This window comes from Pantherophis guttatus, chromosome 2, assembly GCF_059756535.1.
Source record: "Pantherophis guttatus breed Tessera chromosome 2, ASM5975653v1, whole genome shotgun sequence".
NCBI lineage: Eukaryota > Metazoa > Chordata > Lepidosauria > Squamata > Colubridae > Pantherophis > Pantherophis guttatus.
Window position 1 is genome coordinate 58,009,953 of NC_142064.1, and position 9,394 is coordinate 58,019,346.

Below are 9,394 nucleotides of genomic sequence, written 5' to 3' on the forward strand. Positions count from 1 at the left end.
ACATTCCTTCACTTGCTCTCACACTCTTTCCTTTGTTCTCTTTCCAGCAAGGTCCGGCTGACATAGCCGGCCCGAATTACCTTCAAAAATGTAACAATTAACTTTTTTTAGTTAGTGAGGTGTTTTATTTTCTTTATAACAAATAAATGAGTTTTATTAGAAATCTTCCTTCGCGTTTCTTTTCAGAATATTGCAACAAGGATAAGCCTCGATTCATCTCCTCCTCTAAACCAGGGTAATTAGTCCCAGAGCCAAACATGGGATTAATAAATGCCCTGACAATCCAGGCCTAAAATTTCAAGCCTGGTAAAATATAGGGGATGGATTGTCTTTGATGGGTTTCTTCATTCTTTGCTAACCGAACCATTGTAGATAATACAAGAATACAACCTGCAACAGCTAATTTCTTTGTTAAGTGAAGAATATCTGTGTGTAAACTCTCCATTGTGAAATGTTAACTATATTTCCTCTTACATTCTGCAAAATCCAATAAAGGCTCCTAAAAGTGAGATCAACACAGGCTTCCAAAAATGATTCCTTAAATTGCCATATATTGTGCAGGTTTTTCATTTTCAATAGCTGAACATTTCTTTAATAAGAAATGTTCAGTAATGGGAAAACAAAGACAATTTCAGACTAAATTACACTGCATGAACCCCCATAAATTCTATTGTAGTGATTGCTGAATAAATACCCAGCCTGAGAGTTCTCAGACCAACAGGAAACCAGCATCAACAACAAAATTTAAAAGGTTTCCCAATTATTTACAACTATAATAATAATTAGTTGAAAAATGTAGGCATGTACCACATCATCATTATTAATTATGAGCAAGGAGTACAGTAGTGGCGATGACTACCTATAAATTTTACAATGCTTTTAATCTATTCAGCGGAAGTAAATCAAGTAGAATCCGAAAGTCCCTCAGCTACAAACTTTCAAACTATGTGAAGAGAATCCTGACATGTATTTTGAAATATCTGACAATTTAAATTTTACTGAGTTGTGAAATGGATTATTTGGAAAGAGAACGCATCTATAACCTTGGTTCTGAAATTAAACCACTCTGTATTTCATGGGACTTACTTCCAGACACATATTTATAAAATAGAGCTGCACATAAAGCCATAGGGAAAGAAAATAAATGGGCTTGCAAAGATCATTCGCATATATGTTGGTTTAGCAAGATTAAAGAAATCTAACATGGAGAGTATCTGGGATCCTGCAACATTATCAACTATTTAATCTGGGGTTGCCACATATCACTTTGAATTCTTATTATATTTTAGTCCTAGAATTACATGTGTGGGAAAAAAATAATAGCTTCACATTTAGAAGAACAAAATAAGCCAGAGAAAAATTCTGGAAACTTTAAATGAAATTTAATGGGCAAGTCATATCAATGAAGACTGAAAAAAGCTATTCCTTTTTGTTTTAGCTATCTAAAAGAAGAAGAATAAATGGCAAAAGAATTATGTTTTGAAATGCTGTAATGCTATGTGAGTATGTGTGGAAGTTCATGGAGCCCTACCTTACCTACCCACAAACAAACTTACACATACATAGCCACAAACTTAATGAAGCTAATAACAGGGCCTTCATACAATGTTAATGCGAATGAGGCAAATCTGAGAATATATAGTTGATTTTTGCCATTTGTTTTTTGTTGGTTCTAAAACTAAATTCCCTTGTGTTGCTATTAGTTGCAAATATGAATCCCACATGCATTCTAAATTTCAGTCGATAAATCCAGTCTTTGTACATTTTCCTGGAATGTAATTTCAGTGAGTTCTACAAACAAGTTTAGTTTTCTAAAAATATTTTAAATTCTAACAATAGAAGGCAGATAAGGTTTTCATTTCATTCTTTCATTATTTGTGTGTTTACTTACTGCATTTCTGTAATGGTGACTCTGTTAGGACTCAGAAGTGGAATATAAATGTCACCACCATCCCAGCAAAAGAAGCATGAACTATTGACTTTCCTATATATACCTCAGCCAGTAAGAACTTTGCAGAAGAGCTCTGTGCTCACAAAGTGTCTCTAAAATTAATTGTTCCATCAACCTGGTATTTAGAAAAACCTCCTCCTTTCCCTGATTTTGCTTGGTGGCCCTCAAGAATGTAGGATACACATTCTAAAGAATTAAATGGACCAGTTTAAATGAAATTGGCACTCCTGGCATCAACCTATAAATGGTTTTATAGATTAAGACTGCCACTTTGAATTTTGCTCAGATTATTGGCCAGCACAGTAGCCACAAAACTGATGTTATGTGCATCACTGGGTTTCAATTTCGGGACGTCCAGGTGGATGGGCAGAATTTTCTGCCACCGTCGCTACCAGTTCGCCCTATCTGGGGCGAACCGGTAGCAACCCACCACTGGTTATGTGACACCGGTAGTTGTCACCTACCAATAAGCAGATTGCCATATTTCGCACCAGCTACACTTTCCAATTTGTTTTCAGAGACATCCCCATGAGAATGTTGAAAAAATTACATGGCGCTTAATGTAGGAAATCTAACTGGTGAAAGTTGTACTTTTAGAGTGGCCATGCAGCTCTTTTAAGGTTCTATGAAGACAGTACTTGTGGCTGACATTTGGAAGAATGCAATGATTGTGGTCATATACCAAATGAAGATTAACAAGAGTAATTGAAAAAAAAATGACAAATGAATTAGTTTGTTAAATGTGCCTGTGAAAATGCTTGGCAGAAGTGACAAGGCACAATGTTTTGGAAGAGCAGTGACAGTTTATACTAGGCACAAAGTATGAAAATCATTTTTTTTTCTATTCAGCAGGTCAATAAGAAATGTATGTGTGTGAGAGAGAAACCTTATGATATGTCTGACGAGATGTTTGTTTACAAAACAAATTGTAAGCTTGAATTATGAAATATTTTGTTTTAAAAAAACAGTTTTGGACTTAAAGACCAGTTGGTTTCTCTATATGGGTAGAGTAATCTATGTGAGAAACAAAGCAAGTATGAGAATAAATGGAAAATAAATGAACAAGGAGATCTTTAGGTAAAATCAGATTATGTTAGCCAGGAACCCAAATGTGCATTACTATTGTTTAAAGGTATTGGTTGTGATTTGCAGTAAATATTAGGGGGAAAATGCACAGGCAGTAGTCAGGTTAAGAACAAGTTCCATTCCTAACTCTGTCTTTAACCCAAATTTGTATTTAAGATGGATCTCATACTTTCAAATGGGCTGTATGTTGCTGGATGGTCCTTGGGCTGGTGAACTGCTGGAGCTGTGCGGTGCTTTCAGGAACTACTGAAAACAGACTGCTCAGCTCCAGTGGTTCCTGAGGGCATTGAGCAGCTTCCATATTTCGTCAGCTGGCAGTGGAGAGTCCCATTTGCCATTTTTAATAATGGAACTCATTCTTAACCTGGCTACCACCTGCGCCTTGTGTCAAGGCATTGTTTTTAAGTCAAACATTCTTAACCTGGGAACTGCCCGTAATGTCATGTAACAGATCTATGAATCAGGTTTTGCACAAATAGTTAAAAATAGAGCAAATAGATGAATTTTTGTCATTCGGGAGGATGTGAACTAGAGCTGGGAAAATGCAGAAATTTTAAAAGATGCAAATGTTGGTAGAAGAGTTTTAGGCAGCATGTGGCCTATTTCAAGCAATGAGTGTTTGTTGCAAGAGCAGAAAAGGCTGTGTATAAGTTCACTTTGCAATATGGGAGACAATTAAGTCTCTCGGGACAAAAAAAATCAGAATGAATGGTTGTTGAACAAATGTAGACTGACTACAAAAGTGAATGCTTAGTAGAAAAGAAAAAAGAAAAATTTAGAAAAACCACCCTTAGGTAGTTCTACCATAGAGAAACAATGAATGAAGATCAGGTTGCACAATAAATATATGAAGGAAAAGTTAAAATGAGAAAGTCATGGCTGGTTGGAGTTAATAAGATCCTTAAAAAGAGAGAAGTAGGAACATTGAAAAACATAGGCAGCAGCATGTGTACGGTACAAAATTGAGCACAATGAAAAAAGCAGAAATGCAAATTGGAGGCATTCCCCAAATGGGGAGGAGCTTGCTGAGATACCCAACTTTCATCATTTTGACAAAAGTAGAAAACTCCTCTTAAGATAAATTAAATGTCCTCTTTGATCATGACAATTCATGACTATTCTTAAAGCAGTCTCATGCATTTTCCAGGTCTAAATGGGAACTGGAAAAAAACAGGATCTACTTTAATTCATAGTAGGTCATGTAGTCCTCAAATGATTTACAGTCATTTGTTTAGCAACAGTTCAAAGTTACAGAGGAACTGAAATAAGTGATTTACCACAACCATTGCAGCAGTCTGATGATCACATGATCAGAATTTGAGCACTCAGCAACCAGTATGTATTTACAATGGTTGGAACATCTCAGTGTTCTGTGATTGCCATTTGTGACCTTCCCAGCCAGCGTCCAACAAGCAAAGTCAATGGCAGAAGCTGGATTTACATAACGACTGCATGATCTAATTAACTATAGTGATTCACTCAACAACCATAGCAAAAAAAGTCATAAAACAACCACCTTGCTTTACAATGGAAATGCATGGTCCCTATTGTAGTCATAAATTGAGGACTATTTGTACACTCATACTTGCTGAAAGTCTAAGCACTTCTTCCAAATAATTTTCAAAGCATGCAGAGTCCTAAAATACTGAGCTAGCTGCAGAACTACCAATAAAAAACAGAATCACTTTATGGTAAAAAATTCTGCTTGGAGACCCTGTTGCACTTATTACCTGACAAATGCTATCATTTTAAGTTCTTCTCTTCTCACCTTAAGCATATTCTGTCAGCTAAAATTTAACTTACAGTCTCTAGAGCAATTTTTATGATGGGCCATTTCAACAATGGAATATGCTGATTTCTTGTGTTGACTTTATGCATTGATTAGGTGTGGGAGTTTAAATGAGCAAGTAAAAATGGCACTTTGGGGGAAACTGTTAAACTGCAGAATGGGAAACATTGTAAAAAAAACAACCCTTCCTTTATTTATGCAGTCATTTGCATTCTGCTTAGTCACTTTCTTAGTTGGGAGCCAAGAGTCATATAATTTGAACATCGTTTTTATGTTATTGCTAGCTATAAAGTGCTGTTCAGAAAAATACGTCACTCAATAATTCTTAATTGAAGTTACCAATGAAGTTGATGGCAACATCCCACTGGTTAGGATGAATACTCAGGAGTGAATTACTGCATTACCTCCTTGCTAGACAAGGAGATTTGTATTGCAAAGCACCTCAGGAAAGGAAAGCACAGATGCGTTGTGCAAGCTTAGAGAAATACCCTTTGTTTCAGAAAGGTTTGTGAAAAGGCAATGATCTGTTTCTGAAAGCCTGTTACGATTACTGAAGAATTTCAAAGTTTCTCAAACAAGGTATTTTTTACATCTTTATTTCTTCATTTTTATATTCCAAAGATTTGTGTTTGTTTGACAGAGGTTTTTGTTTAATTAAATTCACAATGTTCTCTGCAGAACACAAAGGAAAGATCATTGCCATTAGATTGTTCTATTGATCTGCAATGTTTAATGATAGTATACATATAGTAGATAATTAGGAAAATATTAATTGAAATTCTAAATATTGCCAAAGTATAGAAATATTTTTATTGGACTTGCCAATCCTAACAGTGGAATTTGCCAAATGCAATCTCTGGTTTTCTTTTTTTTTTTTTTTAAGTTCCAAGTGGGATCTTGGTATCTGAACACATATTCTGTAAAAAGTCCCTCTCTTTTACTCATTATTTGTACTGATTTGGCTTACCTTCAGCAAAGTGTCAATCTAACCAAATCTGGTAGTAGTCTCATCATGCTCATTCTCCCATCACTGAGGGATATAATAGTGAAAGAGGAATTCTCCATATATTCTTCACTACACAAGTATGATTACACTGGGGCATCCAAAAAATCTTTAATCAAGAGTTATTGCGTTGGAGTCGAAACACTCTCTTGTGCTATAAATGTGACTGTTCCTGAAAGCAGGAATCTGACCTGGGCAATGATTAATAAAATCATTATATACTTTTATAACTGTAAAGTTATATACTTTACAGAAAGGATAGTTGTTTATAGGAAATACATGATAGAGCTAGAAAAAGCCTAGCACCTACCTAATTATATTCTATCAGAAGAAAAGTCAGAGGAACACATGCTGTGAATGCATGCTTGGGGAGAAAGGCAGAAGTGACTTCATATGTGCAATCTCTTATACACAGCCCACTGCCCCACTATGGTAAGTAGGTTGTGCAATACTGAAAAGACAGTGCCACTGGATTCGGTCCTCCATCAACTATACCTCTATAAATCTGGCATTTGAGAAGGGATTGTTAGCAATATGTGATTGGTTTTTTAAAAAAGAAAATACAGAGAGATAAGTGACAGTAATTGGGCAAAGTTTGTATATGACGACAGATGCTGAAAAATCACACAGTCGGAATGGTATAGGAAAATTAAGGAATGAAAATTAACACCAAAAAGGAAAGAGGAGAAACCTAGTTTAGTGTAGTGGTTAAAAGGTCAGACTATCCCCCGGAGACTATAAATTCTAGTCCCACCTTAGTCACAAGCCAGCTGGGAGATCATGTGCCAGTCATTTTTCTCAACCCTAAGAAGGCAATGACAAGCCAATTCTGAAAACGGCTGCCAAGAAAACTGCAGGTGACGGTGGCCAGGAGTCAAATCTGAACTAGAGGAACAAATTTGAATTTTGAATGGGGATACAATAGTGCACAAAATTAGGAAGTTTCCTCATACCACCTCCCACCACTGCCAAAAAGAATAAACAAGTAAATGAATAGGAGGGAAAAATCAGAAAAGATAAAATGCATTTTCTTGGTTATAAAAAAATAATTATAACTAGCATCTGAACTAACAAAGCACAGAATAAATGCTGGCTTTCCAGAACAAAGAACAAAATAGGGAGATTCACAGGGGTTGCAGGATAGCATAGAAAATAAATACTGTCTTACTTTATATAGCAGTGGCCACATTGGATGATTCTGGTATTAAACTAAGTGCATTCTTCATACCAGGGGAAGCTCAGTCATGTGCTTTGGACACTAAAATTGCAGATTTTACACTGTATTACAGAATTTATGGCTCACTATTTGTAATTCTAATAATCACTATTTTCTCAGCAAACAAGAAATTAGAATAACCCTATCTGCAGTCTTATTATGCTAATCTATAGCATGTGTGGCACCACTCCATACCCTTATAATTCAAGAAGAGATTATTCCTTGGCTTTTCTTCAGATCTGGATGGGGTGGATATTCTGGGGTGGGGTCTTAATTGCAGTAGTGTGGGGGGGGAGCCATACAGCTAAAAACTTTAAAGGTTACTGGTGACTAGATCAATCAAAGAGATTTCATTTTTGAAAGGATAAAGCTTAATATCTTTCTGTTTGCCCTGTAACATGTCTCATAATTAAGAAATGCATGAGGGAAAGGAAAACCAAATATGCTCTAAAACAGAACAAATCTGAGCTCCGGTAAACAAATTAGAGAAACATGAAAATATAAGTCTTCCCTAATGAAAACTTAATATCAGAATATAATCTCTTTTTTTTCTTAAAGGAATAAAGACTTGATCTCTCAGATAACTGCTTTCATAATGGAAAAACAAAACTCGTAAGTATGTGTTAACCTAGAAGAATAGATAATAGCCACAGGGAATTAAGGATTTCACATCCTAGAGCAGGAAGAAATTTTTGCAATCCTATCCATATTTTTCTGGGAAATTAGTCATATTGAACTCAATGAAATTTGTTGTTGTGCCTACTTTGCATTGCAAAAAAAAAAAAATGTATTTGAGACTGCTAGGAGAAGTAGTTACATGTCATACTTTAATATTGTTTGCTGTAGCTAAAAAGAATAGACCCTGGTTTGAATAAATATTAGCCAATTGACCACAAGTTCTACTTATTCTGCATTGAAATGAATCCTCCTGAATCTTTGAAAATGACAATACGTTAAGAATAGTCATTGACAGCGTTTTAAGCCCCAAAAGAGAACCAAGTTTACTGTTGCAATGGAATGAACAGATCCAGAGCAAGAGATATTATTATTATTATTATTTATTGAACTTATATTCCGCCCTACTCCCAAAGGACTCAGGGCAGTGAACAGCCAAGAGATAAAACACACATATTACAAACGTTAAAAAACCAGTTAAAAATACATTAAATGCTTTGGCCCACAGACAAATTTAAAACAATTTATAAAACAAACTTATAAAACAAATTTATAAGACAAATTTAAAACAATTTGAAAGGAAAGTTAGGCCAGACCAGCCTACTGGTATAAAAATGTTTTGAGGGCATGGCGGAAAGTGCACAAATCCAGGATCCTCCGTATCTCTGGGGGGAGCTCGTTCCAGATGGCAGGTGCCCCCACAGAGAAGACTCTCCCCCTGGGGGCCGCCAGTCGACATTGTTTGGCCGACGGCACCCTCCCTTTCTATGGGAGCGTACTGGGCGGTGAGAGGCTACTGGTGGCAGAAGGCGGAAGAATATAATTAAGAGAAGTAATATGAATTGGACCCTCTTGCATTGCTAGAGATTAGAGTTCTTTTAACATTTGAGGAAAAAGCCATCACCAGGTATGTTCAATTCACATGATATAATAGATTTGTTATTCAGCTTTTTTATGAATTGTTTTCTTCATATTACTTGGGAAAGCTGAAATCAGCAGTATTCCATCATGCCAATAGAGTTATTTTTCTCTACAGTTGGCAATTAGTATGTTTCATAATGCTTGCTTTAGGGTTGGCTGTCCTAGCTAGAATGAAATATGCATGGTTGTCACCCTTGTCTCAACCATATCTCATTATCAGGATCATTCAGTTATGCCAAAGGTGCTTTTTCAAAAGGCAACTGGACTTTCTTGGTTTTTTTCCTTGAAAACATTTCACTTCTCATCCAAGAAGCTTCTCCACTTCTGAACGTCTTTAAAGAAAAACAAAGGAAATCCGGTTACCTTTTGAAGAACTGAAGAAGAGTCTTGGATGAGAAGTGAAATATTTCAAGGAAAAACAAAGACAGTCCAGTTGCCTTTTGAAAAAGCACTTTTCGGATAACCATGTCCTGGATGACTGACAATCCCCATAGATATTTACAATCATTCAGTTACTGATAAAGAGAAGTGCATTCCTCTCACAATAAACACATGGCAATTATTATTTATGGTCCAGAGTACTGTCATACAATAGCATAAACCTGGGATTTTATGTACCCCAAATTGTAATCCTTATAAACACTCCATTGCTGGTAAGAGCTATATTTCTCTTCTACACAAGCCACTGCCACGTTCCTGAAATTTTTTAGAATGACAATACTTAGTAATTTCCTGCTGCTAGGCCTACATTTA